Source organism: Chionomys nivalis, chromosome 16 (assembly GCF_950005125.1).
Source record: "Chionomys nivalis chromosome 16, mChiNiv1.1, whole genome shotgun sequence".
Taxonomy (NCBI): Eukaryota; Metazoa; Chordata; class Mammalia; order Rodentia; family Cricetidae; genus Chionomys; species Chionomys nivalis.
The window spans coordinates 14,833,679-14,855,782 of NC_080101.1; the positions used below are offsets into that span (position 1 = coordinate 14,833,679).

General features: G+C 43.4%; 1 protein-coding gene across 2 annotated transcripts in view; it reads left to right on the plus strand.

Moving 5' to 3' along the window:
• The window catches only part of Lpar1 (lysophosphatidic acid receptor 1), a 109,458-nt gene that overhangs the window by 18,529 nt on the left and 68,825 nt on the right, over window positions 1–22,104 (plus strand). The gene's annotated exons all lie outside the window — the stretch shown is intronic.

Here is a 22,104-nt window from a genome sequence, read left to right on the forward strand (position 1 = left end):
CGGTCTAGAGGCTGAGGCAGCCCCTGGCAGTTCTGTGTGTCTAAGGTGGGAAAGCTGAATGTGGTCCACAGCCTGGAGAAGAGAGGTAGAAGAACAGCCTGGATCGCTCATGGGGTAGAAGGTGGCAGGGAGAGAAAGGGTAAGAGAGAGGGCCCTGGAGCTTCTTGAGTAACGCCCACTGCCTTCTCCATGAGGGACCTGCATACTGTGGGCTGTCTTGGAGGGAAGAGGCAGTATGAGAGAGGGAGAGAGCAAAGGGAAATGGCAGCTTTAGGGCTCAACTGGGATTAGAATACGTTGATTCATAGTGACAGCCTTATCTGGTCTCTGGTTGTCTCCACAGGGTCCCTGGTGACTGTGAATGAGAACAGAGCAGCAGTGTGGGTTTTCCTGGGGATGGTAGTGTCAAAGGGCAGACTGGCAGAAAGGACTGTGGGAGTCAGAGGGCTGGTGCAGAGGAGCTCAAGGACCGAGCATGCGGTTAAGCTTGGGAGAGCTGAGGCTGGACAAAGGGAAGGAACTAGAGAGGTCAGGAAGCTGGGTAATCTGATATTCAAGGGCAGGGACAGTGTCTTTAGGTGCAAGCAGATGGATGTTCATTTCCAATTAGAAAGGAGGATGTCGAGGAAAGTCTTGGTGACAAGGAACTAAATCAATCAAGGAAATATTGAGAAGACATTGTCTTTGTTGAAATTGCCCTCGACAGTGGTTTGCCCGATGACTCTGGATGAATCTGGAGACGAGAAGGACAGCACCGAAAGTCCCTTCCAGTCTTAGAATTTTTTTTCCGCAGAATTTCATTTATTGTGGGGCCATTGCTTTCCCCTCCCTTCAATACATATTATTTTAAATCAAAAGACCAGAAAAAACTGTTAAAGAACTATTTAGCAATCCCATTTTTATTGATCTCCTTGTAATTGTAAATGTTTGACAGATTATGGCCTCTGTAAAGGTCTCAGGATCCTTTAACGCAGGCTGCACTGGGTTCACTCCGGGTCAAGGAGTACAATGGTCGGAAAGTGTTCCTTTTTTCTCTGTATCCCACCACATGCTGACTTCTGAAGTCCTGTGATGGCCAATTAGGACCGGAAAGCGAGGAGTTGCTTGAGCTGTTTTTAAGGGAACATTAATTGGCTTCATCTTGCACCACATGGTCCGGGTCATGGTTAGTCCATTTGCCGTTTGGAGGTTTGGCATTTCACCTCTTGTGGAGTGGATGGTTCCAGGCATTTTCAGAATGAGTTCTGTGGTTGGGTGTTTTGTCTGAAGTTTGGATCTGCATTTGGAACTCAAGTAGAGTGCAAGTTTGAAAACTAGGACCCCAAGTGACAGAAAGGATTCTATGAGTACATTCTATATTTGATATTTGAATACCGTCTTGATATGTGAAGAAGGGGATCCAGTCCTCATCCTGGAACATAGAAAAATGACCCTTTCGGATGCATTATTATTGTTCTTGTTGTTTGAGTTGCTTATTTGGGAAGATCGCTGTATCACCACATGAAATTGATACGAGAGACATTCGGAACTTGAACTTGGAGGGATGACATTCTAGCCTTCAGAAAGACTGCAGGCTATCTGGTGCAGTGGGAGGAATTCCTTGTTCTGAGGTTGGAGTTTCTTTCCTGTGTTTTCCCTCCCTCACTTCCCTCTCTCTTTCTCTCTCTTGAAAGACTCCTCCACACTAGTGTTTTTAGTCCCCGAGCGAAGTCATCAAGGTGAGAGAACAGTCACGTTAGGTGGCTTTATCCCTAGCAATTCAGCCCCGTCGGGACCACCCTGCCCCCAACCTTCCACATTGGAGCTGCTGTCTTCTTTACTCAGCTTCTTAAAGAGCGGATCGTGACCCTCTATGGGATCAGGTAATGAACACATTACAGACTCCACTGCAGCTATGGTTCTGTAAACACACGACTTGCATTGCATGGGCCACCAAAGCTGGCTCAAACACCTCAACTCAGATTTGAGTCTATGGTATGTTATGGGTGGCAGTAGGCTTTTGGTTTTTTCTTTTTTTCTGTACATATCAGGTTTTCTTATAGAATCATAGTGGCTTCATCATGGAGAACAAATTTTTTGTGTTTCCCATGTGTCAATCCTCAGCCTGTAACTATCAGATTAATTATATTTGGATTCTGTTGTTTCAAAATGTTGAATTTTTAAAATTACTGTTTGAATCGCTAACTTGAATCCTTCCTAAATGGTCCAGTGAATTCGGGCTTGAGATTCGACAGACTCTCCTGCAATTTCTGAAATGACCCGAAACTTACGTTTATATTTTGTATGATGTACTTGCTTAAAAAGGCATTCTCAGTATTGTCAAATATATTCTATATGATTTATTACCCATGGAACCCTTGACCTGTCTTCCTGCTTTAGACACCCGTTTACCTGGGGTCACAGTGGGAAAGCCCCGAAGCCCTGTTTTAGATGACACCTTTGGATTGGCAGGAAGATTTCCGAGGACTCCGCCTGCTCACTTCATCTGCTTTAGTGGATTTACGGGAGGCATGTGTTTGAGTACACAGATATGCATACCTGCCGAAGATATAACATTGGACTGTGACCACGGAAAGGACTTGAAAACGTCAGAAGTAGGGATTGTGAGTAAGAAGCGAGGAGATTATCTTTGACTTCATCACGTGATAAGCCTGGAGTGTTTGATGGATCAAAATAAAAAACAACAACAACAAAAAAACATTTGGTTACAGGAGCAGCTAGCTGCCTCTGGTGGGCTCTTAATGTATTTATGTGCATATGTATGTATGTATGTATGTATGTATGTATGTATTTTGTGGTAGAGAGGATTGAGCCCAGCGCATTATACATCATAGGAAAGTATCATAGCACTGAACTACATCCCCTCTCCATCTTGATTGGCTTTTTAGGCACCATGGTTTGAACTATATTTAAGAGAGGATTTGAACGAGTGACTTGCCCAAGGACTTCACCGCTGGCCTTGGAATGTGGTGAGCTTCCTTTAACTAAGAGATTCAGCAGAGATTCCACAACAGATACCCTGTTCAGTGAAAACGCAGGATAAGGGGAGCTAGATAATTCTAAAAGTTTCTTTCCAGTTGCGCGAGATGTTGTGTTCAGTTTTATAATAAACACCACACACAAACTACCTTGAGAACACTCTAGACGAAGCTAAAGCTGAAGTAAGACAAGTTAAACTCCAGCCTGTCCACTGATCATTAAAAGCAAACATGGACACACCCATCATCCACTTAAGCACACATAATAAGTGCAGGAGAGCGCTGCATCGCCTTTGAAGCTCACGATTTGCAGGTCGTAGTGTTTCTAGGAGTGAAGAGCTTCCCAACCGTCTTTGGTGACCTGATCCTTTCTTGTGTCCTCTGTGAATCTGGACAGAACTGCAAAGTTGCTCCTTTACAGCATAGAAAACATTTACATTTTCCTCTGAATTTTGGTGCACTTGTTCTCTGGCTGGGGATCAGCCTGCAGAGGTCTGCTTTTGGAAGAAGAGGGGAGGGAAGTCATGATATTTTGTGTGAACTCAAGCAGGCAGAGAGGTTTCTCTATCATTAGATAATCATATGTATCCAAGGTCACATGAAAGTGGTCTGTGTTTTCACTCCCGACTAAATGGGTGATTAGGATCTGTGGCTTCCAGAAAGTTCAGGGATATCATAGCAAACAGTTTTATATCGGATGTAGTTTTGATGCCATTAAAAAGAGAACCAGCAAGCACATGCTCTCAGCTCTGCCCTGTCTTGAAAGGCCTTGGTAAATGTTGACTTTGCCTCTGTGACTGCCGGGGATTGTAAATTTGAATGTGCTTTGGGGCAGGTGGTCCCAGCTCCTACCTTACTTTCCGGTCTTTGTGCTTCTGCTGCTCGGGTTCCCAAGAGTCAAAATTGATGCCAGATGTGTGTCAACATCAAGAATCCCCTACGGACTTTCTTGTTCTCCCAATCCCCTCCCCGCTTCCCAGATGCCAATGCAAGAAGGACACTCAGACACCAGGGACAGCCACTGTTAACACCAGCAGCAGGCCATTTGTGAGACCTGCAGCAAGTTGTTCTGAGCTTGAGAATGTTCACACTCATAGATGAACATATTTGATGTATTGTGTTAGCCACTGGTCAAGAAAATTCTGGGCTTTTTTGCCCGCGTTATTTTAATGTTTCTATTTCTGATTCTGAGGACGCGGGTCTATAGACCAGACTGACCTTGAACTCTTTCTATCCCAGACTGGCCTCAAACTCAGGGAAATCTTTCTGCTTCAGTCTCCCTAGTGCTGGGCTTACAGGCCTGAGCCACACATGGTCTGTGGGATTTTCTTTTTTAAGCCTATTCTTTACTCATGTTGCCTCGGTAGGTTGGATATCTGCTTAGATGTTTCTGAGGTTGCAACCCTGCCTGCCTCTAATCTTCACTTTCTGATCTTTTTTTCTTTTTCTTTTTCCTTTTTTTTTTTTTTTTTTCCGATTTTTGAGACAGGGTTTCTCCGTAGCTTTTGGTTCCTGTCCTGGAACTAGCTCTTGTAGACCAGGCTGGCCTCGAACTCACAGATATCCGCCTGCCTCTGCCTCCCGAGTGCTGGGATTAAAGGCGTGCGCCACCACCGCCCGGCTCTGATCTTTTTTTTCTGCCGCTATTGACTGCTCTGTATAATTTCTTCTCAGTAAAACTCTCAAGTACTAATTCTCTCTCCGGCTGCTCTTTGTTGTATTATTAGTCTCTATTGAGTTTCCCCCCATAAATATGGTACTTTCCATCTCTGGAAACACTGAATCATTTTCAATTTTTTAAAACCACTTATTGACTTATTTGTGTGTGAGGGGTGGCCATGCTTTTGGGGGTCAGAGGATGACCTGCTGGAGTCTGCAGTTAGTTCTCTCCTTCCACCATGTGGATCAAGCTCATGCCATCAGACTAAGCAAGTACCTTTATGTTGTTGAGCCATCTTGATAGCCCCACTTTCAAATGGAAATGTTTTAAATCTATTGTCCTATTAATAATTATTAAAACATCATCCTATTATAATTTTACATTATCATTTTAAAAACCGTTTCTGACAACTCCAGTATGCATAGACTTTCATTTATTGGCTTTGATGACTTCAGTATGTGCTGGCCTGTTTCCACATGCTTTGTGCCCCTCCAGCCCCAACCCCTTCTTCCTGCCTCTGACCCTGTCCCATTCCTGTATAAGCATATGTGGTTTTTTCCCTCTGGGAATTGAGAACACAAGGTAAATCAGTTTGGAAAGAATATGCCCTTGCTTTTGCTTCAACCCACAGCCACTACAGTTTCAATTTTCACTTTGAGCTTTTTTTGTTGGCCAGACGAATAGAATTAATTTTCAGTCTCCAGTTAATTAATAGCGGATGTCTGGCTGTACGTTCTCCGAGAATTCTTTGCAACTCTCATCTAAGTCCCGAGGCAGTCACACTTCTCTGCCCCATCCCTTGTGACACACATCTGTGTTTACATCTCCGCTTCACCTGCTGACATCCAGCTTGTTGCAGAGATCTTTGATGTGAGTCTACTGTCCTGATTTCCGCCTGTAAACCCTAGAACTAAGAGTTAACTGGGATTGAGATCTCAACATTGGCCATATTCAGCCTTCTTTCATGTCAGCTGATTGTGGACGTAGTTTGTTTCCTCGGATACATGCTGCTTTTTCCAACTTGACTGGAAGTCACACAGGTAGCTACTTGTGGGTTTTGGAGGCACATATGCACTCAATGAGTTCAGTTGCTTTAATGCTGAAAGGATTTCAGGGTATTTGACCTTTAATATTCCTGGAAAGACATCTACAGATGTATAACTTATTTTTTTTTTAAAAAAGGACGTATTTCATCCTCTGAATGCATTTTGTAAAAAGATCTATTTATCTTTATGCATGTATGCATATGGCCGCATGTGTGTATGGAAGCCCATGTAGGTCAGAGAGGACATCAGATCCCCTGGGACTGGAGTTTTGAGTTGCCATGTGGTATTAAGAACCTATCTAGGTCCGCTACAGGAGCAGCGTGCCGCGCACCGCACCCCCCCCCCCCCAATCTACGCTCTATGTGCTAGAATCCAGTTCGCGAGCTTCGGGCAAGGGGCTTGAGGTTGAGGAAACACACGTAGAGACAGACGTGTAGACGGACCTCTACTCGCTGGTACAAAAGCCCCTCTTTAATAGCACCATGGAGGCTTAAATACCCTCCAGTCAGTGGCCAAAAGGTGAAAATCCCATTCTCTGATCCTCTAGGCTAGGCACAGCTTCTAGCAACTTCAATTAGAAGGCTCTAGACAGGGAAGAGCAGCTGAAGGCCAGGACTAAATTGGACCCAACAGCAGTGAGTATGTGTGACCACTGAACTATCTCTCCAATGCCTGGACTATATTTTATTTACCAAATAATCGTACTCTTCAGACTGTCACATTGCTTTTGGGCTCACTGTGAGTTCTGTGATGCTGCCTTTGTATAGATATGCCAGCGCAGATTGCTGGTTATCTCCCACGGTACTCTCTTGAGGCAGCATTCATAGGTCAAAGGGTGTGCCTGGCTGATTCTTCATAGACGTTGCCAGAATTAGCCTGAAGGAGTAAAAGAACTTTGTCTCATAGAAACCTTCCTCACATTAGTGGATAAGCTGATAAAACGCATCGGAAGGTTGGGAGAAATTGCACTTTAGATTTAAATTTAGGTTTAAATTCTGTTGATCAATCGAAAAGCACATATTTCTGGTTTATTGACCATCTGTATCTCACATATATATATATATATCTTGTTTGTGCTTATCAATTTTTATATTAGGAGTATTATTTTACAGCTTATTTTTGTTTAGCTTGAATATTAATAATATAGCTCTTGTCTTTTCAAGTTATTAGTAGTTTATCTAAGATACAAAGCATGTTTCCAGCTTTGTATTCCTTTCCTCCATCCCTCCCTTTAAACAGAAAGTGGCTTTCTCTGTTTGGTTTCTTTTATTAACCTTTTCTTTTCTTAAGGTTTTGCATTATGATAAAACATACTCCTCCCATTCTAAGATGTTCATTTTTGTTTAGCTCACTTACGACTTTTTAAAAAATATTTCTAGTTGTAGTGTATGCAACATTTGCTTATGTGATGTTCAAAGTTTACCCGACATTGCAGGTTTTAAGTTGCCTGCCTAGGTACCATTTAAGTGGTCTCTCTTCTTAGCAATTTCACCTGAGCACTGTTAGTATGCCTGCCCAACTGAGCGTCTGAGTGAAAAGGTTAATTCTGGTGAGCTCTTCATCTTTAAGATGTTCAAGGTCCGAGTGCTGATGCCTGGATGATAGAGGTCAGTGTGGTTAATGTTGTGATGTGCAAGGTGCAGAGGTGACGGCATACAGGGTACAACTTCCTGCCAACGGTGATGGGTGTGTGTGGGAATGAGGAAGGAGGAGGCTTCTGAGACTTTGGCCAGCCCTGGAAGATTGACAGATAAGAGAGTTCACTTTGTGGCAAGGGACTGGAAAGGGACTGGAAAGGGACTGGAAAGGGCCGTTCTGATCAGTGAAAACAGGACATGAAGGGACGTGAAATAGCCTGGTGTTTTCTAGCAACTCTGAGTGGTTTTCTTGGTCCACAGTGGAAGACTTGTGAGTGGATGAGGCAGAGTTCAAATCGGGGAGCATCTTGTTGGTCCCCTCCCTTCAGATCTTTGACGTTAGCAAACATTTCCATGGTTTTATATTAGATCATGGGAGGTTAAGTTAGAGAGGGGCAGAGAAGTGAAATAAGAAATAAGATTAAATATCCTTGCCATTGTCCAGGGAGGTGACTGGAACCAAGTGACAGTGAGTGGAGCAGAGGAGAGAACGGACTTACATCTCCTGAGGAGGCGAAATGGCCAGATCTAATGACGTAGTTGGCACAAGGAAATACCAGGTTAGACTTGTCCCGTCTCTGTTTACGGTAGTAACGTCCCAGGTTTATACTCACTTCAAACAAGATTTCTACCTCATCTGCTCTCAGAAAGCAATGAACCCTGTCAGATGCTCATCCTCCCTGGCTCCCTCTGTTAGTTACATTGGGGGACAGTCTCCCCATTTTTGAAAAGTTATTTTGTAATTTTTCCCCCTATCAGGTCATACTTCTGGGTTTGTGTGATGCTCTTGGCCTGAGCAATGTTTAGCAAAATGAAATGATTTTTTTTTTGTCCCCCAGATAGATTACACGGATGTGTGGCTGTGATTCAGTTAGCAGACAGAATAAGGGGCGCATCAAATTGGTTTCTCATATGAGATGGGTTTGCAAAGGGGGAGATGAGTCTCAACTTAAAACCTTGTTCCTTTTAAAATAAGAAAGTAAACAGCTTTATTAGAACAGCTGCAATTTGATTAGCAACCTCGCTGAACCTGGGTCTGGGAGTGAATGCCCTGACAGTGGTTTGATGCTGTTTTTAATCAGCTGAGATAGCAATATTATATCAGTAGAGACAACTGTTAACTTAGAGGAAAGGAAGTTCTAAGCTAAAGATTAAAAAATAAAACACTGTTATTTCTATGTAAGATATTTGATTTTGAGACAAGACGGACATATATCAAGGTTAAATCTTACCCTGATGCTAATGGTATCCTTCATGTGAGTTTTCATTTGGATATTTCTAGCCAGTGGATTTTAATTATTCATGCAGCCTTTGAGAAGCTATAATGTTTATTTTCAAAACTGGATTCTAAATGGGCTTTTAAAGATGTGCTGCCTGAACCAGGAGCTTACCATGGCTTTGGAAGGGAGATAGTGGTTAGTTCTTAGGGCCCAAAAGACCTTCAAGTGCAATTGCATTTTTAAAATTCCCATCTCTGTCCTGTTTCCTGAAAGCCACAGTGTTTCCTTCATGAGTCTTAGCATAGATGGCAGTACAAGGGTTCAGGTACAAAGCCAGAGCCAGGGTAGCTCAGTAACAGAGTGCTTGCCTAACACACCCAAAGCACTAGGTTCAATCCCTAATTATTCCAAGAGAGAGAACAGAATAAGGAGGAATTGAAACTAAAAGGGAGGAAAACGTGAGCATGTCAAACAGAACCTTGGCATTTTCCTGGGTCAGTCAGTCATGCTAAGGGCTGTAAGTCACTAGGGTGTTAATTCTGTGTGTGATGTGACTTGGGGGTCTGCTTACTACTCAGTCAGGACTCTCTAGAGGAATAGAACATATATGTACATGCATGTAAACCCTGTATGAGTATGTCTATAAACTCTGAAGTCCCAGTCTAATGCTGAAGATTTGGAAACTCCCTGGAAAGTCATTTGCATGTGGAAGGTTGAAGGAGCTGTTGCCTCAGGTCCTTGCTTCTTCCTGTATAAAGCCCACCATATTCAGGAGGCTGTGGACCAGCCAGCAAATTATTTGTTATGCTTACTGATTTATGAATGAACATTTGAAAGTGGTCAGTGTAAATAAACATTTCCAGTCCTGACTGCCCGGTCCCACATAATCACTCAGAGGCTTAACATTATTTACATATGCTCCCTCGATAGCTCAGGCTTATTACTAACTAACTCTTACAATTCAATTAACTTGCATTTCTATTTATGCTTTGCCATGTGCCTCATGGCTTGTTACCTCATTTTTTATGCATCCTGCTTTCTCCATGACTGGCTGGCATCTCCCTGACTCCGCCCTCCTTTCCATCAGTCTCAGTTTGGCTTTCCTGCCTAACTTCTTGCCTGTCTGTCAGCTTTTTATTACCCAATGAGAGTATTACATATTCACAGTGTAGAAAAGGGTTGTTCCACAGCAGATCAGAGAAAGGGGAATTGTGGTACCATGGCCTAATGTTTGTACCTCCCGCATCTCCTGGTTTCACATGCTGAAATCCTAATGCCCAGGGTTGATGACATGAGGAGATGGTGGTAGAGATCTTTGGGAGTGACTATGTCAGGAGAGTGGTGGTGACTTTACAAGAGAGGCCCTGAAAGTCCCCTTTGTTGGCTTGTGAGAACGCAGTGGGAAGATGGAGTCTTCCACCTGACAGAGGTCCCTCATCAGTACCCAGATCTCCTGGGAGCATGGATCTTAGACTTCACATCTTCAGAACGATGAGAAATACATGTGTGTTGTGGAGGCCACTCAGGCAACGATGAGGGCCAGGGCCATTCAAATGCACTAAACAGAAGCTAGTTGCCCACTCCTGCAGGAAGCGGAGCAGCACCAGGTGCTGGCTTTCTTTGGGACTCGTCTTCTGGAGAGCTGCGTGGGAAGGAGGAGGTGTGACCCTCCTAATTCCAGCTCTCCTTCCTTTTCAGCAAGCTCGGCTTCCGTCACTGCTGCTAACTCAGCTCCTTCTGCATCACAGGTAGTGGTCCTCCCAGGTTCCTCTCAACCACTGTTCTTGACTTCTGAGCTGTTTGTAGGTTTTTGTCCCTTTTGTTCCTGTTTGTCTGTGTTTTAACTAGAAATTGGGTGTGCCCCGTGGCCAACTGGGGATGATGTCTTCTTCACTCAGAAGCTACCTTATTTGCAGGCCTTATTGATTAACTACAGCTGTCGATGCTAACGAACTTTCCCTGGGTTGAGCTGGTGTGGAAGATGTGAGGCTCTCATGTTCCTTAGAGATTGGCGCAGCCACCCCAGGAAGAACGCACTGTGCGGGAACTATCTGTCGATGGATCACATTTCTTCTGCAAATAACAGAAAAAGCTACCCACATCCACATTCTTCTGCCTTCTTTTAATATTACAATCTAATAACATTTTTCAAAAGGCCTTTGTGTAAATTAGAATTGCCTTTCCAGTTGAGCTGTGATATGATCGCAGGTCCGTGAACAGGATATGAATTTAGGCGATCTCAGACCTTTTGGCCAGCTTATTTAGCAGAGGAGAGCTTGCTGCTGACTTGGTCCAAACTAAAGTCTGCCGCTTTTGGCAGCAGACTCTCCCAGTAAGATGCTCAGCAGCCAGCGGTTACATCCTATAGGCCAACCCCATGGCGATGAGGGTAAAGCTCTATTAGGAAAGCAATGTCTTCTTAGGCTCTTGGCTGAGTGGTTTTGTATCCAGAGTAAATGGCAACACCTACTCTCAAAACAGTGCTTCCCTGGGCCATAGGCTTTCAACTAATGTGTTTAATGAATGAGTCAGAAGATACTTTCTGCCAGTCTTTGTAGCTGAACATGTGAAATGACTCTTGGTTTGGATTAAAGTCCATGTTGTTTTAGTTTTTAAGAGAAAATACCCTTTTTATCTCTTAGGCTGGGTGTTAAAAACACATTCAGTTGTGGTTAGCCTACAGTCTTGAGTTGTCTGCTTTCAGCTCTGTACAGGACCATGTGGTGGCCTTGCCCTATGCAATGGCCAGTCTGGTGAGGAGTCCCCTGTGTGGCCTCAGAACCAGCAGCACCAGCACGGCCTGGGAACCTGTTGGTAAATCCCGGTTCTCTGACCCAGGCCATACGTTCTGAGTCAGAAACTCAGTGGTGTGAGGCCTGCTCCCTGTTTCTGAAGAGCTCTCCCTCCGGCGAGCACTCAGGACGACATTTGGCTTGCTGACTGGTTGAAAGCTCCCTTTTTGGAGCTTGTTAAAATATGGACTTTTGGTCCTGCCCACAGAGGGGGAGTCAGGGGGATTTGGTGGGGTTTAGGAATCAGTGTTTTGTCTTTGGTGGAAAAGCTTACTCCGTTCCCCCCTTTATCCCAGTCTATCACCCAGTAGCTATCTGGGTAGATTATAGCAGCTTGGTCCTATTAGGTATCTTTTAAGAATTCAGGTTACAAATAATCTAAGGTTTACTTCAGATTTACTTAAGGAGATTTCAGAAATACAGGCATCTAAGAATATCTAGGTTCTACTAATTCAAAGTCCCTTGTTAAGTTATGGTTAAATCTGGTTTGTTTAGTGTTTAAGTTTTGTTAAGATATTATACCATCTGAGAAACAGTTTATTTTCTCTTTAGCATTGATTGAAGGTTGATAGAAGGTATTACCATAGTAATATCTTTATGTATTTTGTATCATGAGATGACTCTTACCAAGATTCAGTAAGAGAAAATGGTTTCTTCATAGCTCGCATCTTTCTCACTAATATACAACTTGTTCATCCCCAGAGTTCTCAGAGTAAAACCTTACTTTAAAATAATATCTATTTATTTTTATGCATATCTGTATGCCTGTGTGGGTGTGTGTATATCACATGCATCGGGTGACCTGGAAGCCGTAAGAGGCCTTTGGATGCCCTGCAGCTGGAGTTACAGATGATTGGGAGCTGCCTGATGTGAGTTCTGGGAACTAAGTTCTGGTCCTCTGCAAGAGCAGTAAGCGCTCTTAACTACTGAGCCATCTCTCCAGGCTCTAATGTGTGATTTTTTTTTTTTTTAAAAATATCTCTCTCTCTCTCTCTCTCTCTCTCTCTCTCTCTCTCTCTCTCTCCTATCTATCTTTCTGTCTGTCCGTCCGTCCATCCGTCTGTCCGTCCATCCATCCATCCATCCATCCATCCATCCATCCATCCATCCATCCATCCATCCATCTATCTATCTATCTATCTATCTATCTATCTATCTATCTATCTATCTATCTATCTAATTTATCTATATTTCTATATCCTGGCTGGGCATTGTTGAGGTCTCAAAACTAAGTGCTTGGTGGAATGTCTGCTTTTTTCCTTTGAAATGAGTTCCCTGTTCAGTGAGCTTGTCTCAGCTAATGTCTTTCATTGGTCTCCTTCCATCTGATTGGCTGCACCGTGAGTACTGCTAGCCTGGCTAGGAAAGGGTTAACGTTTTCCAATACCAAGTGAAGTCATAGGCGATGGGGAAAATCTGGTTCATTTTGTTTCAAAATAAACCATACCTCAAGTAAGTACAAACAGCTGCAATGCGGGCTGTGAGCCAAAAGAAACCAGTGTGGTGCTAGGAACTCCAACCGAGAGGAGTTCATGTATCATGGATTTGAGGGCAGGCTCCATCTCGAAACCATTAGGGCCCAGCAGGGGCACAGTCCTTGCTTGTCACGCTGGGCTGGTCGCCTCTCTAGTCATCAACCCAAGGAAAACTGAGTGGTTTTTTTTTTTTTTTTGGAAAGGTGACCTTTTTTCTTTCTTTCTTTCTTTCTTTCTTTCTTTCTTTCTTTCTTTCTTTCTTTCTTTCTTTCTTCTTCATTAAAAAAATTACTTTTCCTTCCTTCCTCTTTCTTCTTTTTCTTTAGAAAACAAAACAAAACAAAAACAGAACACACGCACAAAAAACCAAAAACCCAAAACCACCAAAATACCCCTTCCTTGGCCCCAGAACACAAAACACACTGCACCTGTACCTACGAAACAGGGAACTCTGGGGTGAAAGGCATTTCCCGCTTTGCTGCCTGCTCTTTTTAAATCTCCTCCTGCTTGGCTTCAGTAGCAGGCACACTCACCCTGGCCCTGGGGCACAGCGCTTCCTTCTGTAGAGTCAGGAAAGTGTTGGTCAGAGGAGAAGGCCTTTGGGGTGGTTTCTCCTCCCAAGACAACAGTTTATCAGGTTGGGAACACCTCTCCCCGCCATAGGACTAGGGATCAACTCCAGGACCTTGCACAGTTAGGCAAGCTCTCTATCACTCACTGAGTTGTATGTAACCCCAGCTATACCTGTGTCATTCTTACAGCTTGGCCACAGGCTCCCTCTGCATGCCAGTCCAAAGGCTGTGTGTGACATTTACTGTGTGTTTGCAATAGCTTCCCGGGGCTTTCTGGCCACGCAGGGTGATGTCTTTCCCGCTAATGATGAGATGGTTTGAAGCCTCTTAGATGTTAGGTCTCCATTTGGTTTTCCAGGTGATGCTGTGAGGGGAGGCTTGCTGGGTGATATCTTAGGGATTTTACTAATCTCTTCACAGTTTATTTAGATAAAGGGAGGGAGGTTGGTTCTTCCTTTGCATTTTCCGAGGCTTTCATGATAGAGAGCTTTAACAGTTATCTTAAAAGGTATTGCCATTAGATAGCAATAGGACTATGGTTCAGGGAGGGCGGTGGGAGCCAGGGTGCTATCCCTGTGAGTTAGGCCCCACTTTTTCTTTCATTAGTCCTCATAGTTTCTAAAATCTCTGTGAATAGGTAAGAATCACTTAATTTTCTTTGTATCCATTTCCTTGTTTCTTCAGTAGAGCTGCAAGGTTGAAATGCAGTCCTTAGGATTGCTATATGAAAAAATAGAACTCAGCTGTAAAGGCTTACTTGCCTTGTAAGAATGGAGACTTAAGTTCGACCCCCTAGAACTCACACAAAGAAGTCAGCTGTGGCATGTACTTATAACCCAGCCCTGTGGAGGTGGACGCTGGCAGGTCCCTGAGGTGTGCTGGCCAGCCAGCCTAGTCTAGTGGCATATTTCAGGCCAAGGGGAGAACCTGTCTCAACGAAGAATGTGACCATTGCCAGAGGAACAATGGCTAAAGTTTTCCTCCAGCTTCCAAAAGCACTTGAGTGCACACACACACACACACCACATACTCACACATATATAAATAGAAAACGAGGCCAGGGCAGGCTGTCCTTACCGATCCTTCAAGTTGGTAAAAATCGTGTATGAGAATTGTCAGGAAATGGGAATATTCAGATATGTTGCACCCAGCTAGGAGTCATTGCCTCCCAACACAGACTCAGTTTTCTTAGTTTCTCCTCTGTACTTGTAAAGGGAGTTCACTGAGGTGGCATGGTGCATCCTGGGAGCAGGAAAGGAAAGGAAATTTAGTGCCTCCTTATTTTTCCAGTGCTAAAGTAGTCTACATCTTTTTGCTGTTGTTGCTAAACTTTTGGCGTGTGTGTATGTTAGGTGCAGGTTGTGTACCGATTTTCTTTAAAGCTGCCTTTCAGCTTCGGTTTCATTGGAGTATTTCAGGGAAGCTAGGTTTCTTGTTTGGCTCTAGAACTTTGAAAATAAACAGAACTTTCATGTTTTCGAATAGCACTTTGTGGGCTGACTGACATCTGGAAGAGGTTATTCTCCTGGTAGGCGGAAGAAATCTCACAATCTTCTGTCTTCAAAGAACACAGCACCTTGTCACATTGCTTCTAGATCCTTGAAACGGAAGCCCTGAGGGTCATGTTACTGGGTCATCTCCTCTCTGTTGTGCATCGGACATAAGTGCGTCGAACACTAAAGATTTCTGTGGCTTTTGAAAACAGAGCCATATGTGGTGGTCTGGGGTTGCCGACTTTCCTCTGAGTCTAGACTTCTTTTCCGGGAATCCTATTTGAGTTTTGGCAACATACTCTTAAGTTTTGATTTGTCTGAGACGTCTTTTCTTGTCTTCTTTAAGACCAGGCGGGCACATGTGTGTCTAGGATGGTAATTTAATTTTTAACAATAACTTCTGCCCAGTTTGAAAATTACAAAATTGAGTTTATTCCTGGCCTTGTCTATTTGTATGGGTGGTATATTAAAATATGAATACTTTCATCTGTAAACTTTTTATCACAGATGTTTCGGGAATAAAAGGACCTTCCCTGGTCTTTCTTTCCCCCTCCTGATTCCATTTCTCTCTTGAGCCTATAAGTTGCAATTATGACACAGAGTATGAAGAACCTTTATCTCAGCAGGCAGTTGAGGGTGATTTGCTTACATTTATATTCAGCAGTGAGCTTCAAGTACTTTATAATGTAAGCCTCCCAAATGAGGATGTTCTCCCACATAGCCATGAAACAGCTTTCCAAATCAATCAAGATTGTACTGTCTTCTGGTCTTCACATCCCATCCATGTTTTCTCAGATCACCATAGTTACATCCTTGGCAGCTAATGGTTCAGTTCATGACCTTGTACTGTCTATACCTGCCCCAGCTCTGCCTAGTCTCTTTCATATGAAATACTCAGGGGCTGCATACAGTAACGTCAACCTTGTTTCACCTTCCTGTCCTCCCAGGCCTTCCGCTGAAATCTTGATGAAAGCCTTCATGGCCCCCAACTCTTACATTCTACTTGACTGCAAAACCAGGATCACCTTGATGATACTGAAATCTTCTGTCTATTTGAGCAATAGTCAGCTTGGTGGACCAAAGATAAGTGGCTTCTTTGATGGGTGGTGTCTGAGTGTCTTGTACTTACTTCCCTGGAACAAGACAGTTCTCCTTTTAGTACAGAATAGTATTTCAAGATCACCATGCTGTGTGTGTTTGTTTTGGTTGACATAGGACTTCTCCCAGCGTTATCATTGTGAGGACACATTTATACTTATTTTTTTTAACCTCTTTTCTGATTGGATACCAGACTGAATTTTCCCTCATTGGAATCTGCTATTTTGATGCTTCTGTGTATTATACCTAGTGGTCCATGTTATATGATTTTCCAGCTTTCCTGGACATTCTATTACCATGAACCCTTGTGCTCCCCCACCCACAATGGCTTTCCATGATACCACTTTGGATTTCTCCACTGACACTTTACGTCATGTGTGGTTCTAAACTATTTGATTTTGGGTATTGTTCTTTGTATTTCATTTTTTAAAAAATTAATCAGTTATAGATATTTGTAAAGTGTTAGCTCCATGGAGCTTGCTAAGAAAATCTTATGATTTCCCTCTTGTCCCAATGTGTGTTAGGTCTTTGTTTCAGTTGAGTCAGTGTTTATACCTATCTATTGTCATGCTGGGGATTGCTTTTGAGGCTTTAAACCTGGACTGGCACACGTGAGATACGTACTTTATGGCTCAGCCTATCTCCAGTCCTTCGTGAGTGGGTCTTCCTTGCCATCATTCAGTCCCATGTCATGTGAAAAGTTTGTAGATCCTTTTCCTCTGAAAAACTTTTGAGTCTCTTTTAAGTTCATCATCTTCTTCATGCTGGGTTAGTTTTCTTTGTATTAACTCTTCATTAAATACCAGGCTCTCTTAGTGTTATAGATTCATTCTCAGTATACCCAGATGGACAACTGGTCTACCAAGGATACCTTCTCAGTCCCTGTGTGTGTCACCCAAGGATTGCTCTTCACAGTTAATTCCCTTTGGGTTTCTCTGTGTTAGCACCTACTGTCCTAGTTGTCACCTCCCTTTTCTTCCCTTTCCTTCCTGTCACATCTGTCCCTCATCATTGTCCCTTTGTCTTCTTGTATCTAGGGATCTTATTCAATAGTCCGAAGGCACTTGGATTCCCACCTATTGGCTTATGAGTTTCCCTCCCCCTTTTCTGAGGTCTGTCAAGATTTTTAGTTAAATTTAATGTTGCCATTGTGGCTTTTCCAGCGTTAGTTTTTGCAGTGCTAGGCTCCAATTCCATTGCTGCATACATGTTCAACATGGACTTATGCTTTACTGCTCAGCTGTAGCCTTTTTAGCTCTTCTAGGACTCTACGTTAATGTGATCCTATCAAAGCTCATTGAGGTGGGTAGTTTCTTATGGACCTTTTCGCTCTACAAAAAGGACTTTCCATTTTAGGGACTGTTTTGAGGCCATCCTCCTCCCCCACCTTCTTTCTTTCTTGAACCTAGGGCCACGTATATGCTAGCCAAGTATTCTGACTCTGATCTATACTCCAGGAAGTACAGATCCTCCACTTACCACCTTTTATCTTCAGATAGGGTCTCCTTAAGTTGCCCTGGCTACTCTTTAACTTGTAGCCCTCTTGCCCTAGCTTGCATTCCTTCACTCCTTTATTCTTCTGATTTATCTCTTAGGGTTTCTACTCTAGTTCTCTATTCCTTTGCTCTGTTCTCCCATTTTATCTGAAAATTCTGGCCAGCTTTCTTAAGTTCACATTTTAATCCTTTTAAATTTGGAATTATTGCTTTTAAAGCATCCTGTTATTGTTCCGGTGACTGCAGCATCTCTTTCTGGAACTTACTGTTGTTAAGTCTTTTCCTTCTGACCAGAGATTCTGGAGGACAAGCCTATCTGTTTCATGCTTCAGGGGAGGGAAGTCTGGTGGCAGATGCTGTCTTGTTCTGCTGGAGGGACAGATGGGGACAGACATTAAGAAAGACAAGCTGGCTTGCCTATGTCTCTTCTCCTTGATACTCTAGGTCTTGGGTCCAGAATTTTCTTCAGAGTTTCTGCCAGACTGTCAAGCTTGTTGCAGAACAATACACAGATATAAAGTCTGATTTGTTCCCTGTTTCGTCTCAAGTGTGTAACAGTTTTCTGAAAATTGGGGCATGATTTTATATTTTCTTGATTTCAGCAATGATGATGATAATTTCTTTCATGTAAAAAAAAATTTTATGCAGAATCTCATGTAACCCAGGCTAACACCAAACTTGCCATGTAGCTGAGAACAACCTTGATTCTGATCCTCCTGTCTCTACCTCCTGACCTCAGGATTATAGGCATGCACTGTCATTTACAACTTTCTTTCTGCTAGGATTTTGTTCACCTGTCCTGTGTTGGGGTTGGTCTTTAAATGTAGGTTTTCCCATCTCGAAGATCTGGTTTGCCCTCTCTTCACTGATTACTTTCTGCTTTCTGTTTCCTTCACTGCCTTTGCTTCAGTTCACAGTCCAGACTTAGCTTTCTTCGTCCCTTTGGTTAGTGCTAACTCTTTTCTGACCTTGTGTCCTGCCATGGTGACATGCTTTGTGTTCAGAAATGTACTACAGTGTCCTCAGCCATCTTACGAACATGAACTAGAAGTTTCTCCTCTAAGATACATACTTACTGCTTAAGTAAATATCGGCTCTAATTCTGGAATCTCTTCACTTAAACTGTCTATGGGCTTAGTGCATTTGAAAGTCTCTCTGTTGCTGTCTTTGGAGAGAGCCGGTGTCTACTCAGTCTCTCTTTTCTCCCCCTCCCCCTTTCTTTGCTGCAGATCTACCCTGTGATTTTTCAAGAGACTTGCATGAGTCACTCCTTGACCAAAATCCAGTACAAGGAAAAAGGTTAGGCTCGGAGTAGATTAATTTGCCAATTAGAGGTTTATCTTCTTGTGAGGCCTGGGGAGGGAGCCAGCTTCAGTTGAAGCAGTCAGATGGAAGTTTGCTTCTAACCAGAGTTTTTCTTTTAGGTCTTTGGTGTGGCATTCACTAATTAGCATAGCCATTGTCACCTGGCATGGCTGGCCCCCTCAGCAGCTAGCTACTGGCGTTCTTCTCTCACAGTTTTCTGGTGAAATCTTCACAGCCTATGTAAAACAGGAGTAAGGCATCTGGAGCTGACTTGCTTAGTTGGCTTCTGGAGGCAGAGGCTCTCTTGAAAGAGTTAGTGTGTTTCAAATGCACCCCAGCTCTCCCAGGCCTAGCACCCTCCCACTGCTAAACACACTTCCAGGTCTGCTAGATTCTTGTTTGCTTATTTTTTGTATGTGCACGTGGAACTTGCAGTTTCTCGTGAACAGGGTGTGGTGCCTTAGCTCATCGTGGACCATCCACGTCTGTTCTCTCCAGCACATGTTTATGGAGTTGTAGGCAATGGGTTCTGCAGTTTCTAGGACTGATTCCTAAGGTTTCTACCATCATCAGTCCATCTGGTAATCTATCACAAGGGATGAACCTGTGTGTATTACTTATTGGAAAATTTTAGTTTCCCCCTAAAATGATACTTAATTGCTCATGATCCTTGATACTCCATTTCAATTTGTATAATTTTTCTATTCCTTGGATAAGAGTCTAGATACAGTTTTCCACTTTGCTTTCCTATACCATAAGTAGCTTCCATTTCATTTTGTACTGTTTATATTCATAATCCCTTTGTACATTAAAAAATTATTTTGTGTTTGTGATGCATAGGTGAATATGTGTTCATGTGTGTGTGTCACTTGTATTTGCATGCATGCGATAGCCAGAGGGTAACTTGCTGTGTTGGCTTCTGGAGGCCAGATGCCTTTCTCAATGGCTTAACGCCTCATTTCTTTGTAGGTGGAATTTTCATGAGACAGTGGCCACTCCCAAATAATCATTCAGAAACTTAATATTAATCGTAAATGCTCAGCTGATAGTTCAGGCTTATTACTAAGTAGCTCTTAAAACTTAAATTAATCTATTTTTGTTAATCTATGTATTGCCGTGTGGCTTGTGGCTTTCCCTGTTCTCCAGCATGTTTGTTCCCTCTGCATCTCCTGGCAACTCTAGACTCTGCCCTTCTTCTCCCAAGCATTCTCAGTTTAATTCTCCTGCCTAACTTTATCCTTGTTCAGCTATTGGTCATTCATCTTCTTTATTAAACCAATCACAGTGACCTCTATTCACACAGTATAAAGGAATAGTCCACATTTCTTCAGATGAGGCGCTCAACCCTTTAGCTAGACTGTTTGAACAGTACATCCAGAGAACCTCCCATCTCTTCTTCCCCAGATCTGGGATCATAGGATTCTTCCCCCCTCCCCTCTCTATATATTTGTATATGTATGCGTAAATGTGCCTATGCATGTGGGACCAGAGGATAATCTTGGGTGTCATCCTGAGGAATAATGTCTACTTCCTCTGAGACAGCCGACACAGGGTCTCTCATTGATCCATCAGTCACTGATTAGGCTGGACAGTCTGTGAACCCCAGAGACCCTCCTGTCTGCACCTCTCCAGTCCCGGGCCCACAGACACATGCTACCACACTTAGAGTTTTGTGTGGATGCTGGGGCTCAAACTCGTGTCCTCATTCCTGCAAGGCAACCACTTTACTGAATGAGCTACCTGCCCAGTCCACCAGTACTCTTCCAGTTGGAGGGTTGGCCTGTAGAAAGAACCTGGACCCTGGCATCAGGCCAGTCCTGCTCCAGGTCTTAGAGCTCTCCTGGCTTTGTGACTGTGACTGGGTCATGTGACCTTTTGAAGTCTCAGAAGTCTCCCTTGTGACATGACCTAATGGCATCTGAGATTATGCAGAATGACCGTTACTGAGCTTGGTGTGCAGAGGGCTTTCCTTGACTCCTGGCCCCCCTCTCTTTTCTCTTGTTGTTAGTAATGATGACATATGACAGCTTGGTTTTGGGGGTGGAGGGTTATCCTTTTATTGTTATAGACGAGGTGCTTGTGTTCCCCTCTGGGCAGTCTTTGTACTGTGGCAGCTGAAGTTATCTTGAGCTAAAACAAAATGGACCTGATTATACAGTATGAGTCTTCTAGAACAGAATCCCACTTACCGACTTTTTGTTGTTATCATCATGCTTTTTTTGTCTTCATTTATGAATATGGAAAGATGATATGAATTATAAATGCACGAGGAAAATAGAGAAATAAAAGTAGGGGTGAGCACAAGGTCATGTGTTGCCATGGGTCTTATAATTTTCCTAGGGTAGAACCCACATCTAGAAGCTGTTATAAAGAAAGCCATTTCCCCTTCCCCTGGGCCTTGCATTTAAATTGTCAATGTCCTTCTCTTCCTTCTAAGAGTAGAACTGAGGAAGATATCAGCATTGACTCAGGATAGCTGTGGCATCCCATGTCGATACTGGGATAGGACAGCTTTCAAAGCTTTCTTGCTGTGCTTTTGTTCATAAAGCGATTACCCTTCATTTAGAATCAGTAAAAGCTGATATGAGTCAAACTCTGGTGTAAAGGCATAATACTTATGCAAGAATAAAAATGAAAACTTGCAGGCCGTGGGAGTTGCTGTGTGACCGGGGCATTTCTACAGAGGCTCAGCAGCCTGGAGCCAGTAGCACAGCACACTGTGGGATCAAAGGACTGGGATTAACTGTCCAGCTTCTCTGTTCCCACTGCACAAGGCTCAGATCATTTGACCCTTGGTTTGTGACTCTTATTATTAAGGAAGCTGTCATTCTCTAAGAGCTGAACAATAGTCCGGCATCTCCTCGTATCCTGGTGAAGTTAGAAAGTATGTTTGCATCAGGGGCTGGCTCAGACCTCTGTGCTCCTGGTTTCCTTTAGGTGCTCAATGAATACATCCATCCTCTCTTCTCCCCTTTGCCTCTCTCCTCTCCCACCCTTCCCCTTCTATCAGCTTTTCCTTTTCTTCCTTCTCCAGTGCCCTTCTCTCCTTCTCCCACCCTCCCTCTTCCTTTCCCCCATCTCTCATCTCTTCTTTCCTTCATCTTTTCAACACCAAGGCCTTACTGTATAGCCCAGGCTAGCATAGAACTCTTGATCCCCCTTCTTCTGCCCCGAGTGTTGAGATTAGAGGTGCCAACCACCACATGCCATTCTTGATAAATCTCTTCTGAGGGATTGCTAGGTGAGGCGGAAGCTGTTGGAAGGGCAAGGTTTACTCAGAAGAAAGGGATGCCCGTAACTTCTTCAGGTGAAAATTTTTCCCTTTATGGACT